The sequence below is a fragment of the Neodiprion fabricii genome, chromosome 7 (assembly GCF_021155785.1).
Source record: "Neodiprion fabricii isolate iyNeoFabr1 chromosome 7, iyNeoFabr1.1, whole genome shotgun sequence".
NCBI lineage: Eukaryota > Metazoa > Arthropoda > Insecta > Hymenoptera > Diprionidae > Neodiprion > Neodiprion fabricii.
Window position 1 is genome coordinate 8,962,585 of NC_060245.1, and position 22,530 is coordinate 8,985,114.

At 41.5% G+C, this 22,530-nt stretch overlaps 1 protein-coding gene across 1 annotated transcript in view; it reads right to left on the reverse strand.

The window, feature by feature from the left end:
• The window catches only part of LOC124185963 (dynein axonemal heavy chain 2), a 670,443-nt gene extending 650,650 nt beyond the window's left edge, over window positions 1-19,793 (reverse strand). Inside the window, exon 1 of the mRNA XM_046577226.1 lies at window positions 19,718-19,793. The gene's annotated coding sequence lies outside the window, so the exon portion shown is untranslated. The remainder of the gene's footprint in view (window positions 1-19,717) is intronic.
• Window positions 19,794-22,530: the final 2,737 nt, after the last annotated feature.

Sequence of the window (22,530 nt, forward strand, 5' to 3'; positions counted from 1 at the left end):
ATGGGTCCAATAAAATTTATAGTATTGTTATTAAAAAACGGTACCACGACGAAACAAACACCGAGCACATATACAAGGGACTCGAGAATCTTAAATTCGCCCTTCAACAAGCGGCCGTGAAGTCGGTTCGTATTTCACGCTCGGGCGACTATACGGACGAACTACCGCGCACAAAACTGCTCGATTGGTTAAACAAGATACTCGGTAAAACAAACATAGTCACCACGATATGCTATGGTACCATTCGACGACCACCGGATGAACAACACCCGCAAATAATTGAGGAATTTCATGCGAGCCTTGTCGGAGGCCATCGAGGGGTAACCAAGACCTATCGTAAAATCCGTGAACGTTTTTATTGGCCTTCGCTGAGAAATGAAGTGCAAAATTATATTCGTAGCTGCAAAGGCTGTCAGGAACGTAAATTGGTTCGAGCTGAGACGCGCGAGCCGATGCTCATTACTGATACGCCGGCTGACGTTTTTGATAAGGTATCACTCGATACGGTGGGTCCGTTGCGACAACACCACATGGCAATAAGCACATATTAACCATGCAAGACCACTTATCGAAATATTGTTTAGCGGAACCGATACCCGATTTAAAAGCGACTACGATCGCCGAAGCTATGGCGAGGCGATTAATTGCGCAATTCGGAGCTCCCCGTGCGATCCTTACTGATCGCGGAGCAGCCTTTACCGGAAATTTACTACGCGAAATATCCAAAATCTTTCACATAAATCAAATAACGACTTCCGGCTATCGACCACAGACGAACGGTGCGCTCGAACGAAGTCACATACTGTTAGCGGAATACATAAAGCAGTATGCAGGTACGTACGACGATTGGGACCGTTTGTTGCCTTACGCGGAATTATCGTATAACACTAGCGTGCACGAGGCGACAAATTTCACCCCTTACGAAATCGTGTACGGGAGGCTGCCTCGGCTACCGAGTCAGTTCCCCGTGGACGAAAAACTATCCATGTATAATTCGTATACTATCGAGCTAATAAAACGCTTTTCCGAAATACGCGAAATGGCCGGTGAAAATCGAAATCGCGCGAAGGAAACAACCAAAAAATACTACGACAAGAAAGTCCGTCCTTTCCCAGGTAAAATGAGCGACCTTGCCTATATCCTTAAGGAACCTCGTGAGGGTAAGTTCGACTCCCAATATCACGGCCCATATAAAATTGTCCAAATAACAGACCATAGTAATATAATACTAGAGGCAGAAAATGGGAAAAGGATAAGGAAGCATGCCGATAAGGTAAAACTGGCAGTGGTGTAAGCCGCTAGCCAGATTGCTGAAATTGTACCATAAAAATGTATATATCGGAATGTACAGCGGAGCTACGCAGTGATTGCCGTAAGCGAAGCAAACATGTGTATGAGGGTGTGCAAGTATGAGTGTGAGAGGTACCAGTAAACCGTGTGTAAACATGTTATCTGCATGTGTTCGCAGAAGAGTGCGGGAGTGAGAAAGCGAGACGCGTAAACAACCAGTGTAGGAGTACGAGCCACCGTCCACCAATTCGACGATGTTGTGCGTGTGGGTGCTTCTAGCTTCGACGGCCCTGGCCGCCGCTGAGCTTTGCAGCAACAACGCGTATCACATAACACCCATGGAGGACCAGCCGGGAATTTACTACGAGAGGGTGGCCCCCCTCCGCCTGCAACAAGTGGACTGGAGAGTCACCGTGTTCATGGATATAGACGCTTTTATTACGGATTCACCCCCCGCCGAGAGGCAGTTAAACGAAGCGTTCAAGGCATGCTGCCGGGTCACGACCAAGGAGGCTTGCCGTGAAACGACAAATTTGGATTACCTTTAAGGATTCATGCGGCGGGCTAAAGAAATGGCGGATAACCTTGAGGCCATTTCTCACAACTCCAAACTCAGCGCGCCGATGAAGCCATTACAAATCAGAACTATGAAGAAACGATCGGTCCCGCTAGGTTTCATTGGGTCGCTCAGCAAATCGCTGTTCGGCACAATGAACGAAGAGGATGCTACGTATATCAATGCGCAGATCAATCGATTGTTTAGTGACCAATCCAATCTAACTCAAATTATCAGCAAGAAAATACATGTAACCCACTCAAAATTCCAGGAGTTGCATCGAGAACATCAGATGGAATTAGACATGGTTGATAAACTGCACGCACGGATTAATCAGCTATCCAACCAGACGAGTTTGATGATGCGCCGGAACATCGTAGCGAACTTCGCGTACCGAGTGGGGGCTAAGGTCAAGCAGTATATCCAGACAAGCGAGAAGTACTTGCACGCGATATCGATGGCTAGAGAAGGACGCTACGACCCCAGCATGTTAACAGCGACGCAGCTGACTGCCATAACGAAGGAAATACAAACTCGGGCACCCGATTTCGAATTTCCCCTCGCGATCGAGTACTTACGAGGAGAATCGTTGGCCCGCGTAGTCAATACGGATATTGTGTTTCACTCGGGGAGGATCCTAATTGTGGTACATATTCCCCTGCTCGAGCGAACGGCTTATCATCTTTACCGAATGCACGCGTGGCCAGCCTCCCAGCGCGGAACGCTACTGAACGAATCGGCTCATATTCAGCCGTCGGCACCGTATATAGTTGTGTCGGCAGACCACCGTACATACTTTATGGCGGACTCCGTATACATAAACCAATGCACCAGTGTAGAGCGCCGATACATCTGCTCGATGGAGACCCCTCTTAAGGAGGTATCGACGTCACAGCAATGCGAGGTAGCGATGCTAATAAACCCATCAATTGACGCATATAGGCACTGCGATGTGAGGATACAAACGACGGATGACCCGTTCTGGAAGCATCTACCCTCCCAGGGTGGATGGCTCTATTCGTTACACGCATCAGAACATATCTACATACTCTGTCCAGCAAGAATGGAAGTCTTAACCACGTTGAAAGGTGCCGGGATACTCCACCTCAGCGCTGACTGTGTTGGACGCACCCGAAGTACCTCCCTCACTGGAATGCGGGTTCACGAGAGTCGTGAACAATACTTTTATGCGCCGGAAATTTCACTGAATATTTCTCTTATTGCCCTCAGCTTCGGAAAACCGTTGGAGGAAAAATTAGAAAACTCAGGTCAAGGCAATATACTGTCGCAATATACCGAGAAGGACTCAGCATGGCGAACGTCACGTGCTGACGAATCCCTGGACGACGTACAACGGCGACTCTTAGAAATCGGCGGCCACCGCCGTGACAAGGAAGAACAGCACGTCCTGTTCACGACCGGGTTTGCCCTGGACCTCCTTCTTGGAATAATATTGGCTACCTACATATGGCGAGCCAACATCTACAAAGTGGCTAAATGGATTGGGTTGCCATGCGGACGCCCGAAGCGTACGGCACCTGCAACACATTACGAAGATATCGAGCTCGCCCAAACAAAACAGGACCCATGTCGAGACCATGGCGGCGCCGGAAACCCGAGTGCGGCCCCAGGAATTGCCCTACGTACACGGTACGAAGTGGAAAAGGAAAGAACAACGGGTCAACCCAAGGGAAGAGGAGGAGAGTCTTCTTGCCCCCTTCCCCGGCAAGAGGCTGAGGTGGCATACTAGGAAAATAACACCCTCAGAAACATCGAGACTTCTCCCACTACCACGCCAAAGGGAAGGAGAGCCAGAGGGCATAACCATACGCCATTCGATTCCCGGAGTTAGACCCGAGCAGTCGCAATTTTAAAAGAGAATTCAGCCTTTCAAAATCGAGAAGAAAATGTCCGACGCGGTTTACCTAAATACGTTCGCCAGGGCGAAGGCAACCAAGGAGTGCGCGGTCTGCCGCGAAAGCCTTACGCGTTGCCCAAACTGGGTAACTTGCTACCTGAAATGGGCGGATCAGGGGAATGGGTCGGACCTCAGCCCCTGTCCACTGTGTGAAACGGAGCGACCGGGAGAGGAACGGATGGCTCACGCACTCTCGTGCTTATCTAAGTGCGAGATAGCGATCCGGCCACCGGTACGAGTACCAGCGCCGGTACGAGAGCTACCACCGGCAAGAGCAACAGCGCCCGAACCAGCACCAGCTGAGGCGGCGGTTTCGACCGTTTTGCCGAAGCTGGTGGTGACAGCGCTACCTCCGACGGCGAGGACGACGGCAGCAATGACCAAGGCGGTGGAAAAGCTGAGGAGCGGCACCTGTCCAACCTGCGGAAAGCGCGGAGACAACGAGCATTGGGAGGAATGCTATCTGAAGCGTTTCCTCTCCCACCGGAGATCGGCAAACTCGACCTGCACACTCTGCGGCGAGAGTGTCGGAAACAGGCCGGGCTTACACGCGGGCCACTGCGTGGAGGCTTTCGGTCGCCTCCTTGTCGAGAAGAAAGCCTCTGCCGCACAAGCAGCTCCGAAGGCCACCCGAGAGGAAAGACCGGCGCCAAGGATCAACGCGCCAGTGCAGGCGACGACGTCACGGCGCCATACCCCCGCAACCAAGGAAAAGGCAATACAAACCGGGCGGGACCCCAAGGATAAGGGAATCCAAACCGACCACCTGGTCATCTTGGGTGAAGAAGAGGCTCCCTTCTTGATAGACTACAGGAGGTTGACCAGGGCGATGATTCCCGCCGTCCGTACGCGGATCCTGGGTCGCTGGATCGCCCTGGAAAGGGAGATAGAGCAACTCCTGGGACCCGCAGAAGAAGAAGAACCGGCAGAGGGGAACCTCATCCAGTGGGAGATTCCACCCACAACGCCAGGATCTCCGGCGAACCTCACGGACGTCCTGGAGGACGAACCGGAGGTCGTCGAGGACCTCATCCAGTGGGAGACTCCACCCGCAACCCTCCAGGCCGAGCCGGCACAGACGGAAGGAGACAATAACACCAAGGCCGTCTGAGGAGACCTGAGGACCAAGCTCACGAGGGCGACGCGGCTGGCGAGACGCAAGGACGACCGAGCGACGAGCCAGCAGTGTGGTGACAAGTGAGTGATAAAGCCAAACGAAAACAAAAAAAAAAAAAAAAAAGTGTTGTGTGTGTGTGTGTGCGGGTTATGAAAGAGCGTATGTGCAACACACAAACAATGTAAATACCGAATGTACGAAATATGCGGTCAGCTGTGAGCCAACCCTCCAGTGTCCGTGTCACCGTCGGCCCGGCGCACCGAGTCGATGAGGGCATCGACACCTAAGGGGGGAGGGATGTCACGAGCGCCGCACATTTACCCAAAACTGTAATATATTACCGATCATAACAATTATCATTTTCAGTATTATTATCTTTGGAGACAAGGAAGCATAGTTTTAGTTAGTCCATATAAAATATCTTTTAATAATCAGTTCGTGGTATAGCCAAGTGCAACGGCGTAGTTGGACAGTTAGCAACGTCAGCGTCTTCGCGCCCGCCAGATCCCGGGTGTAATCAACACCGGGATAAGGCGAGCGCGAAATCACGCGCTTCGAGGATGACCGTTGCGAGGCGAGCCTTTGTTCGAAATTGCAAAGTCAGCGAAAAGCTCGCTCGCCGCCCGACGTTCCAAGGGGTGTCGGACGAGCGAGCGAAGACAGTTCCGTTAGAGACAGCATCAAACCAACATCAACGGAATCAGGCTCCTTCAGAGCTGTCGAGTGAAGAGTTATAAGTCTTGTGTCTCCGACGATTAGAGAGAGAGAATTTCCTTTAAATCTACACGCGGTCGTCCAAGCATCTCGCGTCGCGGCATCAGTCTGTGAAGTTAGAATTAAGCGCAATACGCAAAGCCACGAACTTAATCAAGCCGTGTAGCACGTAAGTGAGTGAGTGAAGGTGTAAACTTCGGCACCTTCGAGGCCGAAGCAGAATCCGAGAGAGAGAGTGCGAAAGAGCGAGAACGTGAGTAGCATAAGAACGTAGTGTAAGCTTCCTTGTCTATAACCTTGCTGCTTCTAGTTATTTCATTAAACATTTCTACTTGCTTCCTTCAAAATATTGGTACAAAATAATTGAAATCCTTCAAACCATTTCCCATGGAACGCCCTGTAGAGGACGTTCACCTCCGAATCCACCAAAATTAAATATAAACCTCGTCAATAACAAAGAGGGTGAAGTCGTCGCGTGCGAGACCGCTCCGCACGTGACAGAAGTACGGATCTGTCGACATCCGTCTTGAATTTGAAGCTGAAGCCAACTTTCCCGCTGAAACATCAGCGTACTGCTTGATTGTTCAGGATCGTATTGTCGAATGCAACCCGCTTAGTGGTGGGGTGAAAAAGTTGGTATAAAAGCTGACCTGTTCCCACCATCTCCCACAGTTCAAAGATTGAGCTTATCGTTGACATACAAGGCTTTCGTAGACCTTTCAACAATACCTTTACATTGGAAGAATTGGCTTTAATTTCAATCTACTCGGAAGCATCTCCATTAATGTTTTTCTTCAAACCACCTTACGAATGGGATTGTCTGAACGTCAAATACAAAAGCCAAAATTCTTGGTTAGAACCCGATTTTCACGGTTTACCTTGGAGCGGTAGAACCATACCGTTTGAGGAAGTTGAGTGGACCATTGAAGACACGCTGTGCAAAGCTGAAACCGTGTGCGTAAAAGGGGACGAAAAACGAGATTGGTTGCTTAAAATTGTCCCCAAAGTTCAAATCATCGATTTGCTGGACTTTGGCTGTCCGTCGCTTCAAACCTTGCAAAAACCTTCTGCTGTGTCTCTTAGATGTAACGTGCATACAATACCCAACGCAATCTATGCAGCACAAAACGTTTTGTTACTTCAAAATTGGCTACAAAATCATCGTACTGTTCGGACGGCGAGGGTGTACGATTTGTTTTCCTGTGCAGAAGCACCTACAAGAACGGTCACACATTCCTGGCGAATATAATATCCTGGTTATAAAATGATTGTTCCATCTTTGTGAAGTAATTGTCAACTGTAGCCTAAAAATTGCACGCAATAAAACTGTTTTTTGAAGAATATTCATGAATCAATTTTAAACCTTCACCTTAGCTCTTGAGCGAGAATTTTCTTAATACAAATCGTATGTCATATTCAACGTTGCTCTCCATCTCTGACAGAGCTGTACTCAAACCGAGTTCTGTTTTGCATTTCTAGAGCGATGGTTACCCAACACCGCAGATCCTTGGCTCTGAATGTATACTTCCGCAGCTATTGGTCGACCTTGCACTCCGACCTTGACCAAACCCGTTCAAAATTCAGCGTAGAGTTCACTTTACACTTACAAGCCAAAAGAATGTCACGTGGTTGATATCAAACCGGCATCCGAGTGAGTGAAAAACAATTCTTAGAATTATCAATTTTGGAATATCACGTGGTTGATAACGTGGGAAAGGAATGTGAGGTGGTTGATGTCACACATCAACAGTCCCATCGTGGGAAAAGAATGAGGGACGGTAACCGACATCCAGGTCGGTAACAAAGTTCACGCCCTCCGCTGCGCCCCCTACCGTTAGCAGGCGAACACTACATAAAGACTGAGACCTTTGGTCGGTAAGATTGTCGCTAAAACAACACGATTTTGACCTTCGACCGATAAGAATTGTCGGTGAAGCAGTGCGATTTTTGCCATCGACCGATACAACTGTCAGTAAGGTTGCACGTTCTTGATCTTGAGTCGGTACGGCAGACTGTGACGTCATCGCGCAAACGGGTTTGAGTCTGGGGAGGATGTCGGTGAGTGTCGGTGACAGGAATCTGCGTGTAGAACTGGCCTTGCTATGCTACTGTCTTACGGGCCGATTTTCAGTAAATGGCTGTTGAGAGTAAAAAAATAGCGATACACGGTCGTATGAGTTTTTGAAATTACATTAATTATAAATATTTATTTTTGGGGTCGCTCAATACGAATCTGGAGTCGGTTTGACCCTATCAGATCAAAATCCAGGTCATTCCCAGGTCACAACAAGAAACAACTGTCAAAGCAGAGACAATAACCATAAATATGCGTTCTTGGGGTCACTGAATCCGAATCTGGGGAATTTAAATTTAAATTATCGAATAGATGTTCACATCTGATTTTCGGAATTTTTCTACCTTCAACACAACACAAGCGTCATTTGCCTAATGGAGACTTGGTGTACAACGGATCCGAAGCGATATTCATCTTTTCAAGCTTGCTACACACAAGAAGTACACTACAGTCTAGAGGAGAAGGGAAAACTAGAGGCAGAACCAACGGTGAAATAGATTCTGAACCTTTATTGAATGATTAAACATCTAATGAATGTATAATACCATCCTCTCGTAGGGAAGATTTGATTGTTCAATCGAATTGCCACAGAAATTCACACGACTCAACCCGCCTTCTGCGCTTGGCTTTTTCATCAGCTAAACCTAAATTACGCGATTACGCTGTACCATGCATTACGCTGCGTCTGTCGAGATGCCAGGTAGCCAGTCTAAATACTACCTCTCCGTGTAACACAGTTTGTTTTATTGACTAATTATAAACTCGCATTTTCATATAGTCAGTTCAGACCAAACTCACACCTTGTATTTTCAATTCAGAACCAACTCGCATCTTGTATGTATTTCTTATTTAAATAACCAGTATAGCATTCAAATCTTTGTATTACCTTCTCGAAATATTTGCGTGGTAAAGGCGGCAGAGCGATATGTTTGAATAATAAGTTTTAAAATTCACAGCTTCTGCTCAAGTTTTAACACTTCATATTCATACGCGTATCAATTGGACAATTCTATTGCAGCTAGAGCTCACAATCAGTGTACATTAGTATTTCGACAGTTATCAATATATACTTAGTTCTCTCAAAGAGAATTTTTTTGCCATAATCCAATATTTTCTCGATTTCCCAATAATTATCGGAGGTGATGTTAAGGGGGAAAATCAGTGTGAAAAAAAAATCGATTTTTTTTTGCTTAAATAGATAGTTTTGACATTTAAGAATATGCCTACAAATTTTAAAAACAATATTCGGCTTAGAAGTATTCGAAATTGGCACCAAGCGTCGACGCTTGTTTTATATCAATATTTAAGTCACATCATTCAATTTTATCCTCTCGAAACTTCAAACGCGTTTTTCTCGGAACCATGTTTTTTGACCTGGTTGACAGCATAACTCTGTCAAATTTTGTCCAATCGACTTCACTTAAAAAGGATTCTCTACAAAAAACTTATCGCTATCGTCGCATCGTAGTATTTTTTTTAAATTGTTTACTTTTTTTTTTATTCATAATTTACTACAAATCTTTTGTGCAAGATTCGATTTTTTTTTTAAATGGCCGCCATTTTTTTTCTAATCAAAATTTCCAAATTTCCTACGATGCTGCAATATCTATACTATTATAATTTCATAATCTTTTTGAATTTTTGAGTTCAGATGCTTGCTGTGGCACTAATGTAGTCAACCGTCGGGAAGTTTTTTTTTTTTTTGAGACGCTATTTTGCGACCGCTCCTCTGCTTTACAAAATGTACTCTAAATAAAAAAAAAATTTTCCTTGCATACTTAAATGCTTCAATAATAAATACACAAAATCCTAGGTGATTCGATTGAGCCGTTTTTTCAAAAAAAATTCCCAAAAACTACCTCATTTTTCAGCCTGTGACACTGATATTCCCCCTTAATGGTAAAATTACAGACAGTGATTTGTTTCCAGAAGAGAACCTACTTTTCAGTTATAGTATCTCACGAGAGCACTCATTCGTGGACTCGATTGACAATAAAATATGAAAAATTTTATTGGGATTTATGGAAGACGCAGGATTTGACTTGATAAGCAGTAGATGGCGGAGCGATTCTCCCGCAAACTTTACATATGTTTGTACATCTGGATGCTCTGTTCTTGACTTAGTATGGGTTAGCGAGAATTTAGAATACGTATCAGACTTACAAATTCATCTTACTCCCGTCAAATCAAACCACTTCTCAGTAATATGTCAATTAAGAACTACTGTTGCAAACTTTCTCCCTGGTGATATTGATAATGTGAAAATCAGAAAGGACGCAATGAAATTACGCTACAAGTAGCATATGGCATTCTCCTCTAAAGTAGGATTGACGTTCTTAAGTTTCAATGAAATGAATAATAACTTTGATACGGTCATACACAACATTGGAACTCGAATTGGCATGACTAAAAAACAAAGGGCTAAGAAAATAAGAAAGCCATGGGCCAAGAAAAAAATGCAAGGACGCACGAAAGAACATGGTCATTAAATTAAATACTAGCAAAGAAAATTGCTTTTCAGAAGAATCTCTCCAAAAGTACTCCACGAACAAAAAACTATATATAAGAGTACAGTGAAAATCGAAAAACCTTGTACATAAATCATGCTGTCAAGTCTATAACTAGAGTATCGAGTCAAAACGAATTCTGGAACGTTATTAACTCTCACAGAAACGAAAAGCGCGCCTGTCACAATGCTATTTCACTAAACATCTGGTTTGGATATTTCCAAAATATTATATGCCAATAATATCAATAAACGATAGACTCAAGTATGCTGTGGTGATTGTACCCGAATAAGAATTCCCTATCAGCTTTGGGTAAATTGAAAACAGTCTCAAGACCTGCAAGGACCAGAAAGAAAAGGTGAAAAGGGCATTGCATGTGAATTTTCAAGAAGCTTACCGTCCAACTAACTATTGTACCTGAAACGCTTGGCAAGAAGATACTCAAAAGTAAAGTAACACCAGATTCTTGATCGGATATCATAATTGAACTGTTGTACAAAGGAAAAAGCAACCGAAACAACACCTGGAGTTACAGACTAATAGCGCTTGCTAATTGTCTGTATAAGAAGAGTCTGTACGCGACTCAACTGCTGACGCAGGTCTACATGGTGTGAGCGTAATAATAAAATTTTCGAGCGACTATCAGGCTTCCGGGAAAATCGTGAATGTTTAGAAAAGATTTACACAATGAGCACGGTAATACAACTGCACTTAAGAAAAAACAAAGTAAAATTGTACAGATTCTTCGTGGGCTTCAAAGAAGCCTTTGATTCAATAAATCACGAATTGTTATGGTGCAAAATACGAAGTCTAGAACTCAGCACGAGCGTTATTTATATTATAGTCCGCTTATACTCCAAACGACTGAATCTCGACAGCCATTCAAAGTCAACAAAGGCGTGCTACAGGGAGAAGCCATATACCCCATTTTTTTTTGCACTTTTCCTACAAGGTTCAGAGTATTTCCTGAAATCAAAAGGGATCAGAGCCGCTTCTGTTTCCCACATCATAGAAATTCGACTATTAGACTATGCAGATGACATAGTAATGATAGTAGTAATTCCTATTCAAAATTTCCGGGTAGTGATATATGTGGATAAATGTGGGTATATATTGATTTACATGTAATTCCATATGAATCTACTAGAAATCCAGAACTATGCAAAATATGTCTGGGTGATCTATGGTTTTCCTGTACTAAGAAGGATTAAAATTCTCGATCTCGTAGATAATGTAGTGGTGAATCTTGGTGAGCGGTCATTGAATGTATTAAACATATTTTCGTTAACGTTTCGGCCCGAGTGGGGGCCCTCCTCCAAACGATCAATTTTTTATTTAACTGTCAAGAACATAAATTCCATCGGTAATACATTAACAACCATGGATATCATACTATTAAGAGTTATTATGTATTGTAGATTGGAGAGAACATTCAATATATCTATTACGATTAAAAAAGTACATAGACCTTAAGGGGTGATTTCCCTTCTACAAGAAAGAGGATTAAAACACTGGTCAATATCATAAAATTCAAAATGGAGAGCGGTGGTTCTTCAACTAAGATGACAATAGACATTGCCATCTTCTCTAAATGTTAAACAGTGTAGCTGTGTAAGGTTTAAATATTATTAAATAAATTAACAATAAGATATTCACAACGCACAAGTCATAAGATTAAAAAGTTGAAAAAGGGGTTTAAGAAAGTTAAAATGGTTAAAACGATGCCGACACAATAACAATGGTGTTATTATCTCCCAGTTCTCCATCTCTGAAAAAATTTACTCAACCGTTTGAACTAACTGGTGAACAACAACTACTGGGCGAATCACCTGTGATCCAGAGTGAAGGCGAACAGGTATAGGAAAAAGTAAAAACAATAGCAGTGTAGGGACATCAAATCATGTACAACTTATCGTTAAGGTTAGACAATGTTTGGCATGTGGTCAGATATAAGCGGTTTGTAAGTATTGGCAAGGTGTTCAACATCTTGTCTAAGGTTAACGGAATTTGGGTGCCCTACAATATTGCACATTTCTAATAATGGACGTTTATAATAATTAGGTTCTTCACCGAGGATGTTTACATTATCGTAGTTGAAAGAATGTTCTTTGTCGATCACATGTTTAGTTAGTGCGGTATGTCGATCCTCATTCTCTTCGAGATGGCGGCCAGTTTGTCCAATATAGACTTGGTTGCAGTCTTTGCACGGTATTTTATAGACAACATTCGATCGTTTGCCCAGAGGGATCCCATCTTTTCCCGAATCAAAGACCAGTTGTAAATCCTTTGAATTTTTTCCCACAAACTTGACATTATGTTTGGTAAATAACCTATTTAAAGACTCAAAGAGACCAGATACATATGGGATGGGGAAAAATGTGGTGGCTGGTCTGTTGTTGTCATCTGCGGAAGCAGAGTCAACATTGTTGTCATGCAAGTTATTGATGTGGATGCGTCTCTTTTTTATCTGTTTGCACAGAAGGCCATGTGGATAGTCATTCCATCTTAGAATATTGTATATAAGCAACAAATTTTTTTCACGGAATTCGGTACATGATAATTGAATGGCTCGGTCAACAAGATTAAAAATAGTACCTATCTTGTAAGACACCAGGTGACGGGAATTGAAATTCAGGTATCTTTGAGACAACGTTTTTTTTTGTCAAACCAATCTGTTTTGACGTTAGAGTTGTTCTTTATCAGCAATAAACCGAGAATATTGATAGGATTATTAACTTCTATTTCAATAGTAAATTGTAATCGAGGATGATATTGGTTGAAGATGTTCAATATGTAGTCTATTTTTTCTTTGGGGACAGCAATTAAAATATCATCAACATATCTGAAATAGAAGGGTAGATCAAAATCGAGTTTGCTGATGCAAGACAACCCATGGGCAACCCGAACTGTTGTGCAGATGTGTCTTTGTTAAATTTGAAGATTACCGAATCAAAACAAATGTTTAAGGCTTTAACCAGGTCAGCAAGTGGCATTGGTATCCTTCTATCTAGTGAGGCCTAACGGTTCTTTACAGCGAGCCTGGCGAGGTCTATAGGAACATTGGTAAATAACGATACTACATCTAGTAAAATTTATATATAACTAGCTGACCCGGCCACGCGTTGCTGTGGCTAAGGTTTTTGTTAAATTATAAAGTTTTGATCAATGAAGCACAAATAAGTAAAAAACAGGATTAATTTCACTGTATTATCTTCATTATAATATGAATGCAATTTACACTTCAGTCTAAGTAACACGTGGCCGGCTATGCTAACACCAAAAATTTAAAAAGTGGAAATAATTGATTTGTACGGTATTTCGTTCACTACAAAATAAATTTAATTAATTTTATAGCGTCAACAACACGTGGTAATTATGCCGTTAAAATGTAGCTTATATGACACGTTCGTAGATTTACCATAGCAGCGCCATCTATTGATTACTTACTCAACCCAGTCGAAAGGTATCGACATCTGTTAGAATCATTTGGAGTTAACAGATAATTGTGACTGTCAAATAATAACAGACAAATAATTAGCAATAAATTAAAATTGCGACTATAATTTGAGATTTGAACTATCCTATCTCTCAAGTTGGATCGAACTGCACATGGTGTGCGTATTTTATTATAATCGGTTAAGTGGTTTAGGATTCCATTGAGGACAAACATCGTGACACGAGATTTATATATATTAAGATTATCTGGAATAATGACAAAAAATCCGTGATACCATGACCTTTAGAAAAAAACAACCCGAACGTTATGTTTTTGAAAGCGGATGAAGGTAATATGTCAGTGGCTATGCACAGAGAGACTTACAACAACAAAATGCTACAACAACTTTCGGACACTAACACCTATAGAATTGCAAGATATGACCTTTGTAACACTCTACAGTCTGTGGTAAGCAAACTCACTTCTGGTTGGCTTAATTCTAAGTTAATAAACAAAAGTATGCATAGAAGTATCACTACATATAACAGTGTACCCCCACGTGCTTATGGCCTTCCTGAAATTCATAAAGAAGGAGTTCCGGTTTGAATCATAGTCTCCTTTGTCAATAGCCCGACCTACGCCTTATCTAAAATAATTAATTCACGGTTCACTACAAACATCACCCTCCCTGACTCCAGAGTCAAAGACAGTTTTACGTTGATGGACGAACTAAGCAAATTGATTATTCCAGATAATTACATATTAATTTCACTAGATGTAGTATCGTTATTCACCAATGTTCCTATAGACCTCGCCAGGCTCGCTTTAAAGAACCGTTAGGCCTCACTAGATAAAAGGATACCAATGCCACTTGCTGACCTGGTTAAAGCCTTAAACATCTGTTTTATTCGGTAATCCTCAAATTTAACAAAGACACATCCGCACAACAGTTTGGGTTACCCATGGGTTCTTCACTCTCGCCAATCTTGTCAGACCTAGTAACGGAGGACCATGAGTTGTCTTGCATCAGCAAACTCGATTTTGATCTACCCTTCTATTTCAGATATGTTGATGATATTTTAACTGCTGTCCCCAAAGAAAAAATAGACTACATATTGAACATCTTCAACCAATATCATCCTCGATTACAATTTACTATTGAAATAGAAGTTAATAATCCTATCAATATTCTCGGTTTATTGCTGATAAAGAACAACTCTAACGTCAAAACAGATTGGTTTGACAAAAAAAACGTGGTCTCAAAGATACCTGAATTTCAATTCCCGTCACCTGGTGTCTTACAAGATAGGTACTATTTTTAATCTTGTTGACCGAGCCATTAAATTATCATGTACCGAATTCCGTGAAAATAATTTGTCGCTCGTATACAATATTCTAAGATGGAATGACTATCCACATGACCTTCTGTGCAAACAGATAAAAAAGAGACGCATCCACATCAATCACTTGCATGACAACAATGTTGACTCTGCTTCCGCAGATGACAACAAGCACACGACTGTTCCTTTGATTGCGCCGTATGTGACCTTATCGTCTGAGAATTTCACCTTCCTTGCGATGAGTGCGGTTTCGACGTCGCGATTTGATTGTGAGCCTGAGCTTGCTCCACGGCTTCGAGGGTGTGGATGCGACCGATGAGAAACGCCTTGAGCTCCGCAAACGTGGGCGGCTCGAGTTTCTCGCTGACACTTTTTTCCCACTCTTCTAGAGATGCTGGGTCGAGCTTGCGAATCGTCATGTGCACGATGATGTGATCCCCTAATTTCTCGGGACTATCGAGAAGTTTGAGCGCGCCAAGAGCTTCGCAAGTGTTGCTGTGCAAGCTTTTCAGTTCCGATGACGATTGTTTTGTGACACGAGGAATCGCGAAAAGTGTCGCGAGATGAGAATCCGTCAAAAGTCTCTTGTTTTCGTACCGCGATACGAGAGTTTCCCAGTCTCGAGGGAAGTTTTCAGCGGTAAGAGCGATGTTTTTAATGAGTTGTGACGGTTCATCGGTAAGACTTGTTTTTAGGTAGTGCAGTTTTTCCACCTCCGAGAGTTGCGGATTTTCGCGAACGATTGATGTGAAGAGGTCGTGGAAAGACTTCCAGTCTGAGTAATTGCCCGAGAACGTAGGCAATTCGATGCGTGGTAGCCGTTCTGAGGTTCCTCCAGTTGTGAGTTGGGGGGCTGCGGCTGTTGGCACGATCGGTGCCGATAGAGTCTTGAGAGATTCGAGCAGATCGAGCATCTCTCCCTTCGTGTTCAAGTACTGCTCTTCGCACTGTTCGTAAATAGTCTTTCGCGAAATACGAAAGTCTTTTGATAGCGTCGAGTTGATCACCTTTTGCTGCGATTCTGATTTGATCGACTGTCTCGTGCATGCCTTGGAACTTCAGCCAATTTGAATTTATCGCATTTAATCGCGATTGCACTTGCCCGAGGGTTATTTTTGCTTCACCGAGCTAGCGCAAGTTTTCGAGAGTGCGACAGATGCGCCTGAAGAGATCGGTTTGACGTTCATTGTATTCGTCGACCGTCATTTTGACAAATGAGAGAGTGTAACTCACGCAACGAACAGAGTTTTCACGAACGAGACACGCACACAGTGATAATAGGGCGTCGCGATACACACTTCGAGAGATCGGTGTTGTTGACACTGAGATCTTAGTCACGGTCACTACAGAGGACACCGCACGTTTGAATTTAACGGACGCGACTGATTTTGGTGATGGTTTTCACCGATAACGATATTGTTCACTTTGATTACGTGAACTTTCACAACTTGATGCACACGCGATAGTTCCGTTTCACTCACTGGCTAGTTCGTTTTCCCGTAAGATGCAACGATTCGAAAGATTCGACTCGATTTGCGAATGATCCGATTCGATTCGCGACTGATCCGGCTCGAAGGACCAAAAAATGTTTAGAGAGATGGCAAAAGGATACAGATCATCGACGTGGGATCCGCGAATTAGTGATGAGGACGAGTGTAAATGAAACGAAAGTGATGTTGAGATGGAGAGAGATAATGATTATCGATAAACGAGACTTTTATTGGTTTCGATGTGGCGATACAGACCGTATCGCAAGAGAACGTTACAGAGAGTGATGATTTTACAGAGCGAGAGAACACATAGATTACACACATACATGATTTCGAGACAGTAGACAATACATGAGATACAGTTGATGGGTTTTGAGTCGCGACACGGGCAACCGGCGAGATTTGACGCAGAGACGGCAAGTAAATACTGCATGCGAGTGTGCGTACATGTGCGAGGACGATTTTGAGTGTCGCGAGACACACATTTAACTATTCGATACTTTGCCGAAACACTATTACTTGTCGGTTCAATAAAATGTGGTCAAAAAAGAAAAAAAAAAAAAACAATCCTCCATCGTTTGGACCTCGTAATGTATTGATTATTTATTAGAAAACTAAGATAGTCATGTGTACATACGTATAGGTGCGCCAATTGGATCAGCAGTATTGCTATTTCACGTTCTGATCATGGCGGTCATACGTCAGAGCACAGATATCAACTATAAATGCTATGGATCTCAACAGATATAAACGTGGTTACTGATAATTTGTTCATTGGTTACTTCATACGTTACAGCAGTATTATTGCTGTATCTTTACAAAAAGTAATGAAACAGAGGCAAAAACATCTGAAATGTAAAAAAATCCACCAAGTTACCCAAGCTACATCACAATAAAAATACAAGAACAATTTAGATATTCCCAGTTTCTGTTGTGAAATTCGGAAAAATTTTCAAGCTTTAGGATCTCAGCAAATTGGTAGGTATATGTCGTAAAGTAAGACATCGTTGTTTCCTCTAGAGGTATCGAAACATTATTCCAAGAGCTACGTACTTGGCGGACACATTTAAAAAAAAACCTTTACGAATGCTATAGCAACAGAGTGATTATGTCGCATTATAAATGTGGAATGATGGCCGAGAAATATAAATTTTACACGTTGTTACAGTGCGGGATAGGATTTATTCAATTACATAAAACAAAAACTCGATGCTGTATAAAAACAGTGTGTTTGAGTACTTGATGTGGTACAAGCAACAATTGAATGCTGGAATTTGAACAATTCGCCTATCCGATGTCTTGTCCTTGTTTTTATCTGCTATAAAATATTTTGATTTTCACTTACTTTGTCTATGTCCACTTATAATAAGTATGCGTTTTTCGAATATCGTTGCGCACGAGTGTACGTATGTGGTGCCGTGCAGGCGCCTGGGGCTACAATCATAAGCAATTGATGCAACAAAAAAAAGTAATGAAATGCATCTATCCAATTCGAAATTGCCAATGCGATAATCTGTTCGATGTTAACTAATCGATTGACTCAGCCCCATTCAGTTCTAAAATCTATAAGATATGAATCTAAGCTGTAGGTGGCAGAAAAAATAATTTGAAATTGAATACGTTAATAATATTGAACAAGCTGTTATAAACCAGTCATTTTGATGCAAAATTGATTCGGTTCGAAGAAAATACAATATTTATTCGATGATAAATATTTATCTTAGAAACAGCATTAATTGTTACATGGGATCACAACACAAACAAGTATAATCATTCAAATGAAAAAAGAAACAAAGTCAATGCGCTCGCCACGTACGTAGCTCTTGGAATGATGTTTTGATATTACTAGATGAAACAACGAGTTCTGACTTCACTACGCATAATATACGTGCTGAAATTTTTTCTAATTTCACGACAGAAACTGGCAATATCTAAATTATTTTTATATTTTTATTCTGATGTCGTTTTGGTAACGTGGCGGTTTTTTTACATTTCAGATGTTTTTGCCTGGATGTACTTTATCTTTCACCAGAATAATTCGTATTTAACCATTTATTTTGAACGATCACCTATCGCATATTATTGATATAATCGATCATTTGAACAACTCTCACAGCCTGTATAGGACTACAGCAATATGAACCCACATACCAGCTTATCAAAAGCTGAGTCCAAGTTTTCTATTTTCATTTATTATTATGAGGAGGGAAACACTTTGATTATTTATAATCATACACACCCACCGCTCCTTCACGTTTCACCCCCATGTTACAGTAGAATACTACGTACATTGCGCTTACAATGAGGCTTTATCCGAATTTTACAGTAAATGCGGTGCTGATTGTATAGATTGGATCACAAGGCAGCATAAAAATGTATGACTGCAAGTAGAGTACAAATCGAAAATATAATTCTGATGGAGTTTCTGAGCCAAGTGCAACGTGATCGTCATATGAGCGCAAAAATTGTTATATTTCTAATAAGCCGTTTACACCTGAGGAAAAGGAGTGCCACGATCACTGTCCGTTCTCGGGTAAATATCGCGGTCGTGCTCACAATCAGTATAATTTGAATTTCGGTAACAGTAACCGGACAAATTACAGAGAACTATAAGTAGTCTGAATGAATCTCTAGCTTCAGCTTTTCCCGGTGATATTACACTGCTACCCATAAATAAAGATAAATACCTATGGCGAAATAATACGCCATACGATGCTGGGTGAGAGAGAGACTAGAGTATGGGTGGTTCAAGGGTAGTAAGTCCGAACCTAAGATTGAGAGGAGAAAGGTCTTTAATCTCTATTTCGAAGTACACTACTAGTCACCCCATAATAACGGTACCTCTAATTTGGATACGACCCAACGGAACACTGCACGACCGGCAGAAACATTTCATACTTGTATCCGGTTCCTGACAGTTCGTGGATGCTTGCAACTCTCCTCATATGCGAAACTTTTTCTCTGGATATATATACTGATGGGCTGACAAAAACATGGAGATAGCATCACTGAGAATGGTTTCATGGTTCTTGAGGTTGTTGAACTTAACGGTTCCTTGTGTTTACCAAATGTAGACTTAATAACTAATATCCAGGTGTAGCCTCTCTTAACTAAATGACCCCGTTTACTTTCTTGAAATGATTATTATCTTTATAAATAGGAAAAAGGGTACAAGGTCACTTGTCAGTTTCACACATATTATACAGACGCTACAAGGCGTAGTCACCGATTCTTGTCAACCCTGAAGTCAATAGATGTGATAAATATAATCTTACCTAGAGTTCGATATTGTTCTTGAATTTTTGGAAACTCTGTTTCCACTTTCGACACCTCGGAGACAAGTCGGACATACAATGCTAGAGACGCCTGCATAGTAACAAGGTCTTTCGGCTCTTGCATGATTCTGGAAACAGATATCAATCAATGGGTCCATATGTGAGTATAAGCTTCGCTTTATTCAATTACGCTTGGGAATGAGGGTGTTAATTCCTTTTGAAACCCCTAGATGCACTATTTACACTTCTTGTATTATCAAAATGACGAATCAAAGGTAAGTACTGACTTCATTAGGCGAATGTCTTTAAACCGATCCACAAGTAGACAAATAAAGATGATTGTGTATTTGCACTATTTTTTAATCCTCACAGTTCTATAACAACTGTATTTGTAAGGTTGAAGAGATTTATTTGTGCATATGATCCCACTTTGAATAAGCTATTGCTGTCTGAAATGAAGACTGTAGAGTTGTATTTAATAAATTTCCAGCTGCCACGAGATCTCGTCAAAGCCTTAAGTAAAAAATTTCATAGTATTACTATCAAGTACCTCTCTTGATACTGTGAAAGGCTATAAAGCTGGGTAAGCATGCGAAAAGTACCCTTATTCGAAATGAATTCTGCAATTGACGTTTTATCGTTAGAGATACTTGCAGTATATTTGCTATCACATCGTCTGTATGTTCATAGTGGTTCCGAATTGCGAAGCAAAACAGACTGAGGTACCTTGTATGGGACCAGAAAATAGCCGTATTTAGCCTCTCATTCTTCTTTCTGCACGTAGCTAACTATACATTGTGACTGTTGAGTACGTTCACACTGTTGCCACCCAAGTGGGCGAGGCCTTGGCATTCATGGGAGAAATAATATACCGAAGTTAGAGATATTTGCGAGTCATTAGTGTAGGATTCCATGAGAACTTGGAAAAGGAAGTAGCTGTTGGCGCTTAACAATACACAAGTTGAAAGTTAATTTATATGAAAAATTGACATGAATAGGATTATAGAAAGATTATCAACGAATTCGGGGAGTGTGCAATGTCGTTAGTGACAATCACACGGTTAACCTTAGGACAGGCATTGATATTTTAAGTAGCCTTCATTATAAATTGCTTTCCAAAGAATCGAAGGTTCCATTTTTCATGGCGTAGGATCTAACTTCTTAACTTCTCAACATGTTAGACTGCTAGCGTCACGACAGCGGACACCATGTTTTCCTCATACTTGGGTTTAGTTTTGTCAGTTGGGTTGTCGATCTCACGCATATCGATTGCGGATCTTTCTCTTCCCGACATCTTCTTTTCTTATTGGCCAACGTTTGACTCTTCTTTAGCTGTTTTTGACTAATAAGAAGCCAAAAATACCTCAATATGGCTCTTAAAGAACTGCATAAATGATCAAAACGACCCCGCTTCTCTCTGAGGAATTCGTAGTAGTCTCAAGAACACTTTTTCGAATTCTGTGTCCGTGAGTTGCCAACCTAACCTTTTTATTTATAGATCCGACCGTAGCCTGTCATTTAGATTTTAATTAATTGTGTATATAAACTAAGTGCCAATTTGTGTATTTGTTATCTTTTTCTGATTTTTCCGGATTCTACTTTGATTGATACATAATTGAACGTGAATAAGAATATCACGTAACATACCTTTACGTTTCTTGGACTTTAGGTCTGACGATTAATGATAATTGGAGCAGCATATTCAATTTTCACCATTTATGTTAGTTGATTGTTCTAGATTGTATGAATAATTGAGGCTTATGACTTGTTTAATAAATTGTGTTTTTTTTTTCGAAACCCCCCCCCCCCCCCTCCGCCATTCCTCTTTTCCGCTCCCTAAACGGCCAGAAAGTAAAATGTTTAACTACTTGTTTTTTGACCCTGAACATCGAGACCGCATTTTTTTCCATATCGATGTAAGGTCGAGATTTTCGATCGACCCAGATGTTAAACTTGAGAAGAACATATTATGTGACAAAGTTTTATGGTTAAAAACTTTGAAATTAACGTTGAATGAGGGAAGTTCTCTCAGACTGATCACACATTTCAGTTTACTATTTTGACTCTGTATGCGGAAAAAAATTATCTTGAAGTCATGCTCGTGAAAAAGTGAAAAGTATCAGTTTTAGATTTGTTCAATAATGACGCATGTTCGGAAAAAATACGAAAAAATTACAGAGGATCACCCGAAACCAAATGTTTATGCTGTTGCAAAAAAAAGGTTGTCACTCTTTGAAATCCACCGGAAATCAGCAATCCAATTGTTTGAAAATTTTTTACAGCAAGAGTTTATCACCGTAGAATCTCGAGAAAAAACGTATGTGCTCAAATGTCTGCTGGATTTGTAATATTTCCCACAATTTTTAAAGTGAAAATAGCGGAGTTATCGTAGAAACACTGTGAATCCCGTTTTTTTGTAACAATTCTGAGAAAAATGGATGCACGCCGAACATTAACATTTGTCAGTTATTTACCAACAGAACACTTACAGTTGGTCACTTGCCGAATCCATCTGGAGTGGGGACACTTTTGCCATGCTTATCCAGATATGGCCTTTGTGTGGAAATAATTTTTTTTTTTTGTACCACCTCATATTTCCAAGTAATTGCACTGTCTTAATCGAAATAGAATGCCCTGTACATGTGCCGATTATATAAATACATGTGAATATGATTGAGTCAAATCCAAGACTTTTGATAAATGTAGTTTGATGTAGAATGGAATATGCAATTCGAAGGAATCACAATTTCTAGATGCTCTGACGAGGCGGTTTATAAACTATGTAATGCTTATTTGGGCAACCTCCACCCCCA